The sequence below is a fragment of the Pagrus pagrus genome (assembly GCF_965226575.1).
Source record: "Pagrus pagrus genome assembly, chromosome: 7".
Lineage (NCBI taxonomy): Eukaryota > Metazoa > Chordata > Actinopteri > Spariformes > Sparidae > Pagrus > Pagrus pagrus.
In genome coordinates this window covers 29,499,927-29,513,156 of record NC_140191.1, presented here as the reverse complement: position 1 = coordinate 29,513,156, position 13,230 = coordinate 29,499,927, and the positions used below count along the sequence as shown (strand labels likewise).

At 39.9% G+C, this 13,230-nt stretch overlaps 1 long non-coding RNA gene across 1 annotated transcript; it reads right to left on the bottom strand.

Annotated features, from left to right (window-relative positions):
- Nucleotides 1-4,737: 4,737 nt before the first annotated feature.
- On the bottom strand, nt 4,738-8,748 carry LOC311259695. The gene is made up of 2 exons (XR_014622930.1): nt 8,497-8,748; nt 4,738-5,172 (listed from the first exon to the last, which is right to left on the bottom strand). It is a non-coding gene; the product is annotated as an uncharacterized lncRNA (long non-coding RNA).
- Nucleotides 8,749-13,230: the final 4,482 nt, after the last annotated feature.

Below are 13,230 nucleotides of genomic sequence, written 5' to 3'. Positions count from 1 at the left end.
TGTAGTGTAGCCTGATTCAATCCAGGACTTATTTCAGCTCCCTGTTGTGGGAATCTGCTGCAGAAAGATTTGAAAAAACAAACATTGTCTCTCTTGCAGAATTGATATAAGTTACTGAAGTAATCTATTGGCTGCAGATGTTAAGTTATATGAAGACACCAGATCTTCACAGCTGTAAAGAAAGTTGGTAAAGATTTCTTATGAGCATTGAAATATTTTATTGCAAGACACAGGCGGCTGTGGCTCAGGTGAGAGCCAGTGTCTTGTTATCGGAAGGTGGCTAGTTCGATTCCCCTGGTCTGCATGTCGAAGTGTCCTTGGGCAAGATACTGAACCCTAAACTGCTCCTGATGTGCTGGTCAGCACCTTGCATGGCAGCCAGCGTCATCAGTGTATGATTTACTGTAAGTCACTTTGAACAAAAGCGTCTGCTAAATGCCCTAAAATGTCAAATGTACACATCCTTCTAAATTATTGGATGTAGCTTCCCCTCTTTAAAATCTCCAGTAGTCCAAAATTGTTCAGTTTCAACAACTTTGAAATCAGCACAGCAAAATTCAAGATGAAATATTCTTAAGTGTAATAAAATGTTTTGGAAATTCCAAAACTTGACCTTACCAAGTGTAACATTCAAACGATATATACTGTATATATATGATTTACTAGTCCTGTTGGAAAAGGAAAACAGCTGATTTCCTTTTCGAGCCAGCAGATTTGGTCACATTTTCAGAAGACCTATAATAAATTCATTATTGAACCAAACTTCATGAATGTTTTTTGACAAAGTAGTTTGTGTTCCACTCATTCGTCACAGAAAAATGAGAGTTGGTGAAATCATTGGAATTCAAGACTGCCATGAAATACATTCTTTATTACTACTATATATTATTCTTCATAAGTGTATGTAAACTTTATATCTACCTATATACATAATAAAAATGAATGCAATGATTATCTACTCAGCCTCATGCCCAAGAAAAGTCTGAAGCTTCACAGCAAAACAGTGTTGCAGCTGGTAGATGGGGACTAAACTAAAGTCTCAGGAAGAAAGATCCCAAATTGATCTGAATAGATGTTATATACACTCTCAACACGCAGTTGAGCTTGTGCATCCACTTTAGATGGGATGTGTGCTTTCAGCATAACGGCTACAGTGAAGATTTTGCTTTGAAAAGGGTGTAAATAATGTCTTTTCAAATCAATTTGAGATCTCAGGGCTTCTAGAGTTACATTTTAAAACAAGTCCCCAGCTACTTCAGTTGTTGAGGAGAATGCTGCTACGCTGTTTTTCTGTGAAGCTCCAGAATTGTTTTGTGTACTACAAAACATCACCCAACTTTCAAACGGCATGGGGTGAATTTTCATTATTGGATGAACTTATCCTTTGTGTTATCAGGAAACACAACAGGACAGCAAGTCCCGTGATAGAGCACACTGCTCGCTCCCACAGAGAAAGGGAAAACACTATCGAAAAAATACAGTTCAACCCCCATACTTTGTTTGAGATGCATCTGATTGTAGTAAAGCTGTCTTCTCATTGGGTCTTTGGTGTGTGATGACAGTGACATGGTTTGGTTTCTATAACCGTCATTGTGGTAAGTCTGCAGAAACCTACAGTGATGGCTTTGAAGGTTTCCGATGGCTGTGGATGCAGAATGACTCTGTGTCAATAATAGCAGGCACATTCAGACAACAGAGTTTACAGAGTCGGTGTGGAAGGTGAGTGGTTTTCTCACCCTCGACTGTGTTAATCCTTCTAATCTCCTCTGTCTGGAAATAGCTTGGGTTATCTGACAAACGATGGCCGCAGCATCCATCACCACCCACGTAATGAAGGGGAGGTTGGGGCAGCTCAGCAGCCGCACAGCAAAACCACAATTACATTAGCCTTAATGGCCGCTGTTTGTTTGAATGAACTGTCTGTGTGGTAGCATTATTTAGGTGTTGGTGATGCTGGATGGCAGGAATCCTTTAAATGATGGTCTCTGCTGGAAAGCAGTGGTATTTTACATTTCTGCAAACCACAGCTAGGTGAGACAGCCAGCAAGCAAGAGACCACTGTTTCATTTCAACATTTGTTAGGAGAAAGAGCGCTATCACTGAACATGCTCATTGAAAGAGCACGTTCATTGAGCATGCTAACATTTTTGGTGAACAGTGAACTGAAGGTGAGCATTGCTAACTCCCTCGGGAGTTAACCCCAGTAAACTGGGGTTGAGTTACGTGGAGGCCCTACCAGACACTGTCAGGCCCTACCTTATGGGGGCTGAGCGCCCATGAAAGCAGTAAAATCATGGATCTGTAGCTGGTCCCTAATACATTACCAAAAGACATTATTTTAATCACAATTAATGACTTTTCAATGTAATGAGTATTTTTCAACTTATTATGTTTTCCAGAGGAATTACTCATCATATTCTCTCATCAATGACAGTGACAATGACCATGTACTGTTATTCTCTCTTATTGTGGTGTGTGTTAGCTGTCATACCTTTTCATATATAAATTAATTAACTGTTGTTGTGATCCACTTGATCCAATTGTTGCAAGAAATGTACTGCTATGTGTGTGTGAAAGTGGTGGACTTGGACCATGTTATGAAGTGAAGTCACTAGTGACAGCATTATACCAGACTCCTGTACAAATCACATGATTTTAAGTTGATGAAGGTTCTCAGTCATCCAGGTCATGGTAATTCTAAGTGCAGTAACGTAGGCAACTGGACTTGTTTCAGTTTCTTGAAGACGTTTCACCTCTCATCCAAGAGGCTTCTTCAGTTCTAACTAACTGGAGGAGTCGCAGGCTTTTAAACTCTGTGTGGGAGTGTCCTTACAGAGTCATTAAGGACACGTGTGAGCTCTGAGTTTCAGAGTCGTAAGGGCCACTTGTCGGTTGTTGGTCAAACTGGCCTTCATGTGGGTTGCTAGGACTAGGTGAGCCCAGGTGTGAATGGTTGTTAAGCTGTCTGGGGAGAGAACTCAGTACAGCACTGTAGGTGGTTGATAAGTAATCCTGGATTCATCATTGTAGCTGTATTTTACAAAGTCTTCAAAAAAAGACAGAAGTTCAAGGCTGGATTACAAAGCTGCTCAAAGCACAGCACTGTCACAACATATCACTGAAAATGTAATATCGAGAAATGTAGAGTTATAACATAAAGACACATTTCAGAATGTAACATATTCTGGCAATTGGGTTGTGACCCCTCTCTCTCATAAAACCTGTCTTTCTTCCTGACCTTGTGCCCCTTGACTTGAACTTGATCCGAGTTTCAGCTGAGGGAACTAGGGTCTAAATTTAGTTCCTGGGCCATAATTAGTCCTGGTACAAAACGAATAAACAAATCTTATCTTATAATAATCTTTCAAGTTCAGTATCTACAAGGTTTGCAACAGTAAAAACTGTGCAGAGGAAATAACTTCAGCCTTACACCCGCATTTGTATAACACCATAACTGCCCACAATAAAGGTAGAAATGTTACACCCTGAAAAGTGGTACAAAATCACTTGAGTAGCCTATGACTAAGTGGAGTTTAAGCACTGTGGTTGGACAGTGAAAACCTGAAACATTTTAAAGTTTAATATATTTAGAGGTGCTGCTTCACATCCTGTTCTTCCTGACATTGTGCCACTTGCATCAACTGGAATCAAGAACTGTGCCAAGAAACCTGTGTGCTAAAGTTGAGGTAAATTTAAAATACAAGGTCCATTAAACATCATATTACTACATTGCCATGCGGTTTAGATTTATATAATTGTTAAGCACATCTCATCAGACGAAATCTACTTCAACAACAAAAACCTATGCATGCAAGGAAAGTAAAAATAGCACTTAAAGCAATATTAATTGATTTTTGGCAACTTGGGGTCAACAGAATAAGTTGTAAATACAACACTGACATATATCATATACCTTATAAAGTCAATATGATGAATGTGTCAGCAAACAGTTTTCTATACACATCCAACAGACATGTTAGCATTCATTTTTATAATTGTGTCCAATATCCACTCTCTGTTTAGCACTAATTTGATCTCTCAAACTCTTTCTTGAAGGAAATATCTGTCTTTTTAGTTCATTATGTTCACCAACTAGTCTTTCTCTGTGTCTGTCTGCTGTTTGGTGCTGAGCAGGTACTGCACAGTGGGTTTATCAGAGAATCTTTGCTGGAAACAACTGTTTGTTTTTTTTGTTTTGTTTTTCAAATGACAGATCAGGACAGTGCGAATACTTTCTTCATATTACAGCAGTAGTCTAGTCAAGTCAGTTTTATTTATGTAGCCCAAAATCATAATCACAATCACATTGCTTTACAATCTGTACATGGTATGCAGTACTATTCATGGTTTTCAGTCATGTGACCCCTGCGCTGACCTGGAGGGCAAAACAGTAGACCAAGATGGTGGCTCATGCCAGACTTCCCGTAGAGACACGACAAAAGCCGGTAAATTTCCCCTCGCACAGTTATTTAGATCACCTGTCAACCATAGAAAAGGAACGATATGGACATAAACTGCAAGTGTTGGGCACTTATGATCCACATACAGCACCCGCTGCGGTGTTTTAGCCATTAAAACCCCCCAGGTCGCTGCCAGAGCGCGACTTCTGTGACTTACGTGTAGCTTGTGGAGAATCCCTCACCTTATACTTCTGCCAGGATATCTGATATTGATATATATGATTTATTATTTAAAAAATCAGTTTTCTGTCAGAGGAGTTAAGAAACCAGGGAATATTTACAAAAATTGTCAAAACAATTTATTGATTATCAGAATAAGCCTACTTGGTCAGTTATTTATTTATCTATTTATTTTCAAACGCCAGTTCATCCAATGTTCCAGATTTAATCATGTCTTTCAGCCTTTGGTTTTCCTCCCTGAGCTCATTACACTCTCTCTGCAATCTTTCAAACTTTTCTTGGCACGGTCTGTTGTCACACTGCTGTTGATCCTCAGCAGGTGGCGCAGGCTCAGCATCAGGCACTGATGACAACTGTAGGAGGACATCCACTGCGTCTAGCTTCTTCTTCTCCTCCACCCTGTTGCTGGTCATTCTGTTGTGCTGCTCATAGCCCTCCATGTCTTTCTCTCGTTTCCTCTTCTTGGTGGCTGGTGTGTATGAGAAGACGGATGGTACCCAGTCAGGGTACAATGGGTCATCAGATTTAGCACCTATAATATAATAATAATAATAATAATAATAATAATTAAAAAAAAAACTTTATTTATACAGCACTTTAAAAAAAATAATGTTTACAAAGTGCTTTGACAAAAAAAGGCGAAGAAAGCAGAATAAAATGATAAAATAAGAGTTTATGTCCAACAAGTTAGAATAAACATTCATACAGTATGTGACATCAGTCCTGTTAGGACTAGCTGGGTCCGTGTACGTTTCGTTAGTTTGATTTTTCCTTTAAACCGAACTGTCAGAAAACGAAAGTAAGCTGGTAATTTGGTTTTCCGTTTCAAACCAAAAACCAAAAAAACAAAATTCAGGCTGGTTTTTTGGTTTTTTGGTTTTTGGTTTTAAAACGAAAAAACAAGGAAACCAAAATCAAATTACGGTTAAATTTTGATTGTCTTTTCGTTTTTTGATCTTAAACAGCACATTAAGGCCGATGACTGACCGGAAGTGTCTGAACTTCAAAATAAAAGCCCAGTGAATTAAGTTTTAGCCGTAGACAGTAGATGAATGGCCTATAAAACAATTCTTCTTTGTAAATGTTGTGTTTTGAGCACTTAATACATATTCAAAGCTGTGTTTATTTTTACACATTAGCGACAAGCTCATCGTTTAGTTCATCTTCTCGTCGCTGCGCTGGGTCTCTGTCTCCGCTGTGCACGCTGTAGCGCTTCGCTTCCATTCAGCCAGATCTTTTTCACAGCGTGTTCTGCCGCCCGTCTCCGGTCCCAACCGGGCTCCGGACACGGAGCAGAGACTGTCCGACAGGCTGTCCCTCTTTGAAGCAGAGGATGAGGTCAGCTTCACTCCCGCTTCTGATCTTAAACAACACTGAACTTCAAAATAAAAGCCCAATGAATTGAATTATAGCCATAGACTGTGCTGACTCAATCCGACCCTGAGATCTCCAACCCCGGGCGTATTTGGCAGGTGGCAGCGGCCCCTTTATGGTTCTTTTCTACTGTCCTGATCGTCCCAGCTACACCCAGGCGCAAGAGGGCAAGAGGACTTCTTGTCCCACCACTCTCAGGAGTTGTAGTGGTAACTGTTAAGTGTAGCCTTAGATGAGGGGATCACCTCCGCCGTGCGTAATAGTCGCGCGTAATGACAGCTCTTCGCCGGTTACACACAATAAACTGCGCGACTTCTTGCATGTTTGTCTCATGACATGGTGGAACCTACACAGAGGTATACAGACAGGTGGATCAGGCGGCAAATTGATATGACAGCTGGTTCAGGACGTCTTCGTCCATTTATGGATAAATATGGAGTGGAAGTTGGTTCGTAGCTACATTAACTGAGTGTTAGCGTCACACAGCATTATTATATGCCGAAAACAGTGTAGGCTATTACTGGCTTTGTGTGTGCCTGACAGTCTTATCAATGAATCTACAGTTATCCCACTAGCCTACAGTATGTCCGCCCACTGCGAAACTCATTCCGTCGCCAGCAAGCATACAAATCATAATAGTATCATTGTTAAGATTATGTCAGTGACAGACTTCGTTCCAGTGTGATGTTTACAGGACATTGAGTGTAAATCCTCTCTCCACACTGGAGATCCAATCACAACCTTTATTTTCTCCTTTTAAAATCCATGTTGTTCATTTACCAAAAAACACCAGCAGGTGTCGCACTGCGAGCATACCCTCAAGGTCATCTCATCCGAAAAGTTTCATAATTTTTATCCATACTTTGTGCTAAACAGTTTAATTACTACACATGTGGAAGTCTGATTAAGTGTCATAATTCCTCTCTGTAAAAAAACCCAAAAAAACCAAACCCACCTCCCTCCACCTCACATCCATTGAGTCTGGAGTCTATAGGCAGCCAGCTCACCTGTGAGGCCTTTGCCCTGAGAACAAAGGAGCTGGCTGGCCTCATCCACAATTGTTGAGCTGTGTATTTGATGTGACTTACCCATTTCTGTTCCACACACACTTAGTATATTTAATAGTTAAAGAAGATTATTGATGCTAATTTCTACCCTCTGTCATTACGCGCGACTATTACGCACGGCGGAGGTGATCCCCTCATCTAAGGCTACACTTAACAGTTACCACTACAACTCCTGAGAGTGGTGGGACAAGAAGTCCTCTTGCCCTCTTGCGCCTGGGTGTAGCTGGGACGATCAGGACAGTAGAAAAGAACCATAAAGGGGCCGCTGCCACCTGCCAAATACGCCCGGGGTTGGAGATCTCAGGGTCGGATTGAGTCAGCACAGTCTATGGCTATAATTCAATTCATTGGGCTTTTATTTTGAAGTTCAGTGTTGTTTAAGATCAGAAGCGGGAGTGAAGCTGACCTCATCCTCTGCTTCAAAGAGGGACAGCCTGTCGGACAGTCTCTGCTCCGTGTCCGGAGCCCGGTTGGGACCGGAGACGGGCGGCAGAACACGCTGTGAAAATGATCTGACTGAATGGAAGCGAAGCGCTACAGCGTGCGCAGCGGAGACAGAGACCCAGCGCAGCGAGGAGAAGATGAACTAAACGATGAGCTTGTCGCTAATGTGTAAAAATAAACACAGCTTTGAATATGTATTAATGTGCTCAAAACACAACATTTACAAAGAAGATTTTTTTTTATAGGCCATTCATCTACTGTCTACGGCTAAAACTTAATTCACTGGGCTTTTATTTTGAAGTCCAGACACTTCCGGTCTGTCATCGGCCTTAATGTGCTGTTTAAGATCAAAAAACGAAAAGACAATCAAAATTTAACCGTAATTTGATTTTGGTTTCCTCGTTTTTACGTTTTAAAACCAAAAACCAAAAAACGAAAAAACCAGCCTGAATTTTGGTTTTTTGGTTTTTGGTTTGAAACGGAAAACCAAATTACCAGCTTACTTTCGTTTTCTGATAGTTCGGTTTAAAGGAAAAATCAAACTAACGAAACGTACACGGACCTAGCTGAACCCTCTCTCCCTTAAACTACTGCTAACTACCGCAACGGAAAGTCAACCTTTCCTGTCATTTTAACTTACTACCTTACAACCTCAATTCCAAAAAGTTGGGATGCTGTGAAACACGTAAATTAAAACAGAAAGGATCGAATTAGTATATATTTATGAAAAACAAAGTTTATCAGTGTGAACACAAGCTTAAAGGGATTTCGAAATCACTGCATTTTGAGTTTCTTTGCGGCTGACGCAGCATCCCAACTCCTCAGCTAACTCACTAGCTAACTTTAATTCATTAAGACCACTGCAGTTGGTCTCGTCGATACACGACAACAAACCATGTCAAAACGATTACACACAGATGTGACTTATGGCTAAATGTACAATAATTAATAAAAGCATGTACTTAGCTTACCTTTGATGAAGTGTTCGCTGCAAATACGTGTGTATTTGGACGGCTGCCATTGTTTGCCCTCCCCGGGGACAGAGGCACGTCTGATGGCACAAATCCACAGTTTCCTCCTCTCTGGGTTTTCTTTTTCGGACGGAATTCGGTAGAAGCACAGCCCAGGCTTGTCTCCTCGTCTGTTAGTGCATCCGATAGCACAACAACTATCCGGCATTTTGGCAAAACGAAACCGTTTCCAAACGAAATGTGCTTCCTCTGCTGGCGGGCAGCAGGAAATGATCTTCTGCCCTCCAAGGGGGCGTTCCCCTGGAGCGTGACGTCACGTGAAAACTATGAATCATTACATGAGTTTACCATCAATTTTATTATTATTGTTCTTATTTTCTTTATTTATTTATTTTCCTCCCTTCCCTTTTAAGTTTACTGACATTAATAATAATAACCTCAGTTTACGGTGATTGTTGCAGTGTTTATTTATATTTGATGATACATATATTTTGGAGCACCTGTCTGCTGTTCTGTGTTTATATGTACATTTCTAAATAAAGTTAAAAAAAAAAAAAATGAGTTTACCATCAAGAACACATGTGTGATAACTGTATTATTCCTAGTGCATTGTGCACTATAGTCATTCACAGTTATAGCTAGCAGGGTGGGCCAGACTGAATATCTTAAAAGGGTTTACCACAGAAATTCACTCAAGAGGGTGAAGCTATTTTAAAATTCCTATTTACAAAATCTTAATTTATGACCAAATACCTGCAAAACATGGAGATTCTGTGACAGTCACAAAATGTATTTACACTGTTAATGTTCCCAGTGTAAAATAACACCTTGAGATGCGGACAGTCAGATATTTTCCATATGCATTAGGAAGGATAACATGAAGTACCTGACTTGAATGCAGAATCAGAAGTGGGGTTACTGCCAGGTTTCACATACAATAACTGTGCGTGTGAGAGATGAGAGATGAGATGAGATGTAAAAAGATATTATAAAAACAATACAAATAAAAATGATTTTGTTATTTTAATCAAAGACATGTACATTTGTATACAGTTTTATTGGGCATGAATTAAAACCATTTCTAGATTTCTAGACTTTATGTTAATGTAAGTGCAGAGGGTGGAGGGCAGATGAGAGACAGTGTCAGTGGAGTTCATTGATGGGACCAGCTGCAGATGGGAAGAAACTGTTCCTTTAGCTTGTTGTTTTGGCCCTGATGGACCGCAGCCTCCTGCTGGAGGGAAGTATCTCAAAAAGTTTGCGCCCGAGGTGAGAGGGATCAGTCACAATCTTACCTGCTGACCTCAGGGTCCTGGGAGAGTACAGGTTCTGGAGGGGTGGCAGATTGCAGCTGATCTACTTCTCGGCAGTGTGAATGATATGCTACACTTTCTCTTTGTCCCTCCTTGGCAATGGCAGCAGCGAATAAGATGGTAAAGAGGAGGTGAGGACTGACTCACTGAAGGATCCACCAGGTAAAAGCAGAACACTGCTCACCCCTGCTGGCCATCAGAGGAGAATACAACTACAAAATAATAATAATAATAATAATAATAATAATAATAATAATAATATCCCTAATAATAATCCCTCTCTCTATCCATCTTGTGATCCCTTTATTTTCTGCTGTTCTAGTATCATTGGGTTGAGTCAGAGATGCGAGCACATCTCTTTTGACTTGACCACAAACATTATCCCTGCATGATCTAAATGATCTAGTGTTTGGAGAATATTTCCTCCTCTGCTTAAGACACTCCAAAGGCTCTTAAAAGTCTTCCTCTTTAATCCTTACTCCTAACTACTAACTACTCCTCACCTTAGGAGCTCACTAAAGGGCAAATATGCCTTGTCAATAAGTTCTTCTATCTAGTCTAGTCTTGTCTTATCTAGTCCAAATTTCAAAGAAAAAATTGTAGAAAACGTCAAAATTCTATTCTTATGAATACAACTCTGGGAAATTTTATTGGAAGATGGGAACTTGACCTGAGTTTCAACTGAGGGAACCAGGGTCTACATTTAGTTCCTGGGCCATAGTTAGTCCTAGTGCAAAATGAATAAACAAATCTTATCTTATAATAGTCTTTTAAGTTCAGTTTCTATAAGGTTAACAGCAAAAACTATTTAAAGGAAACAACTAAAGCCTTACACTCTGTAAAAAAGCTTTCACCTGCACCAGCCCGCATCTGCAATAAAGGTAGAAATGTTGGACAGTGAAAACCTGAAAGATTTGAAAGTTTAATATATTTAGAGACGCTGCTTCACATCTTTTTGCTCGAAACGAATTGGGGCCACAGAAAAGACTGTGACTCGCAAACAAATTCATCTTTACGCATATTTATGACTTGGAACAGGTTAGTCAAAAGCATGGAAAACATTCTGTACGTGTATGGTGATCTGAATACTGTTTCACCCGACACAATTTAGCACACTTCTTCTCCGGACTCCAGCCAGCTGTGTGGGTGGATGTGGGTGGAAACAAGCAGTCAATAATCACATAGATAACACCACAGAAAGCAGAACACACCTGAATGCAACCCATCAATGGTACACCCAGCTACTGTGGAGATGTTGTACTGTTTCCCCAAGGCTATGTAGTTGGAAAATCTCATGAGCCCATTGAGAGCAAATGCACGTGTCTTACTCCCACTCTCCACTGGGTGGTAGTGTTGCTTTAATAAAATCAGCTCAGACTGCAGGAGAAAAGGGGATTCCTGTCAACAAAACCCAACACTAGAGGCCATGTCCATGACCAAGAGAACTGCTATCAGTTCTACTTAATACACCCAGTACAGAATGAACCTTTGTGTTGTGTTGATCTTTGGTTGATAGTGTTACTGTGTATAGATAACATGGGTATTTTACTCAACATAACAATTAAAGCTTGAATCATACGCAACACAAGTACTGGGTGGCAGGCTGCACAGTACTTCCTTCATTAATCTAACTTTATTACAATCGTTATTATGATTTACATAATTGCAACATACACAATTCACATGTAATGGGAGATAAATCATACGATTTACTAATATATTTTATTTTGTCGGAAAAAACAAAACACTAGTTAATTACCAAGATCTATGAACATAAGTTTCTATTCATAATACTGATGATGAATCCTCTGTGGCGAGGCGCTTTGATACTCATAACCACAGTCTGAGTGAATTACATCATATTACATTGAGGCAGTGAAGATGCCACGGAGAGGTCGTAATAGGGGCAGAATCTTCATTAAAGGGAGGCGTATTGGATACACTTCCTTGATAGGGATGAATGAGGACATTTTATTTGCTTGTTTTGCTTCCGTGCTGCGTTGTTGTGATTTTCCATGTTACATATATTATGAGAATGCTCTTGAAAAGGTTGTGGCTCCAACTGTTGGGATGTGCATGTGCTGATTGCAGTTACCTATACCTCACCTGTGTATATAAACTGCGAAATTGCCAGAATGCGCACTGAATAATGGTGACTTACCTCTCTGTGTGGCAATATTAATAGTCAAATGGAAGTACTGTCCTCTACTAATACTTGTAAAATGTAGTTTTACTGTTGTAGTACAACAAACCACACATAGTACATTCTACAAGAATACACCCTCTTAGGCAAACAGAGCGCAAAGACAAAGGGGAGTTGTTCGGCTTCAGAGTGTAGTCACAACAACTTGGACAGTGGCCCTTATGGTTTGAATCTTCATGTTTAGTGGAGTAATGACATGATAGATCCTTTATTGTCAGTACATATTACTACACAACAAAATTTAGTTTGGCAGCAATCTTTCATACTTAGCAGCTTAAATAAAAAACAAGTAAATATACAGGAAATAAATGAAATATGAATTTGTGAATTATCTTAAAGATTGTTAAAACTCAACTCATTATTATTTGAGAAAAGATTCATCCAAAAATGAAAATTCAGTCATCATTAAACCCCCCCTATTCCAAAGTCAGGTGAAGTTTCGTAGTTCACAAAATATTTCCGGAGCTTCACAGCAAAGCAACGTTGTAGCATTCTCCTAAACAACTGAAGTAGATGGTGACTTGTTTTAAAACATATTAAACAACTGAAACAAAAAACTAAGGACTTACCTAACCAGCTAACAAGGCTGGGCTGTGAGCTTGGTTTATTACTAATACGAGATGTGGTTTGTGGTTTATGAGAACCAGGTCCCTAAAAAACAGTTTGAGACTCCTACAAATGTGGCTGAACTAACTCAGGCTAACATGCTGTAACCTTTTAAAGGTCCAGACACCATCTTACTTTGTTACATAGTGTGACTGGGGAACCAGGCCCGTAGCTACCATTGAGGTCATGTCCTCTGTATTTGTTTTTAAAATGTTTTAAATATATATATTTGTTAAAATAAAGCCATGTATTGCTTAAACTACTTAGCTGTTGAGCTGAACAGCTCTGCATGTGTAACTCGTTACATTATGTGACATTACGGTAAGTGACGAGTTGCACGTGTACAGTATGGTCCTTTCATTTGGACTGTTTTAGTCCAAGGGGACAATATTTCACCCGACCTACAGATTCAAAACAGGTAACTACTGGTTACACCACAGTCACAGAAGCGGCAACTACGTTCATGATCTGAGCCCACAAACTATTAACATTTTCAGTGGCAAAAATATTAACAGTAGGAAATACAATACAACAAAATTACACGACATAACAGCAGCTTTGAATAACCAGTCAACCTACCTGCTGCAGTCATGCTGTCTGTTATCACCTGCT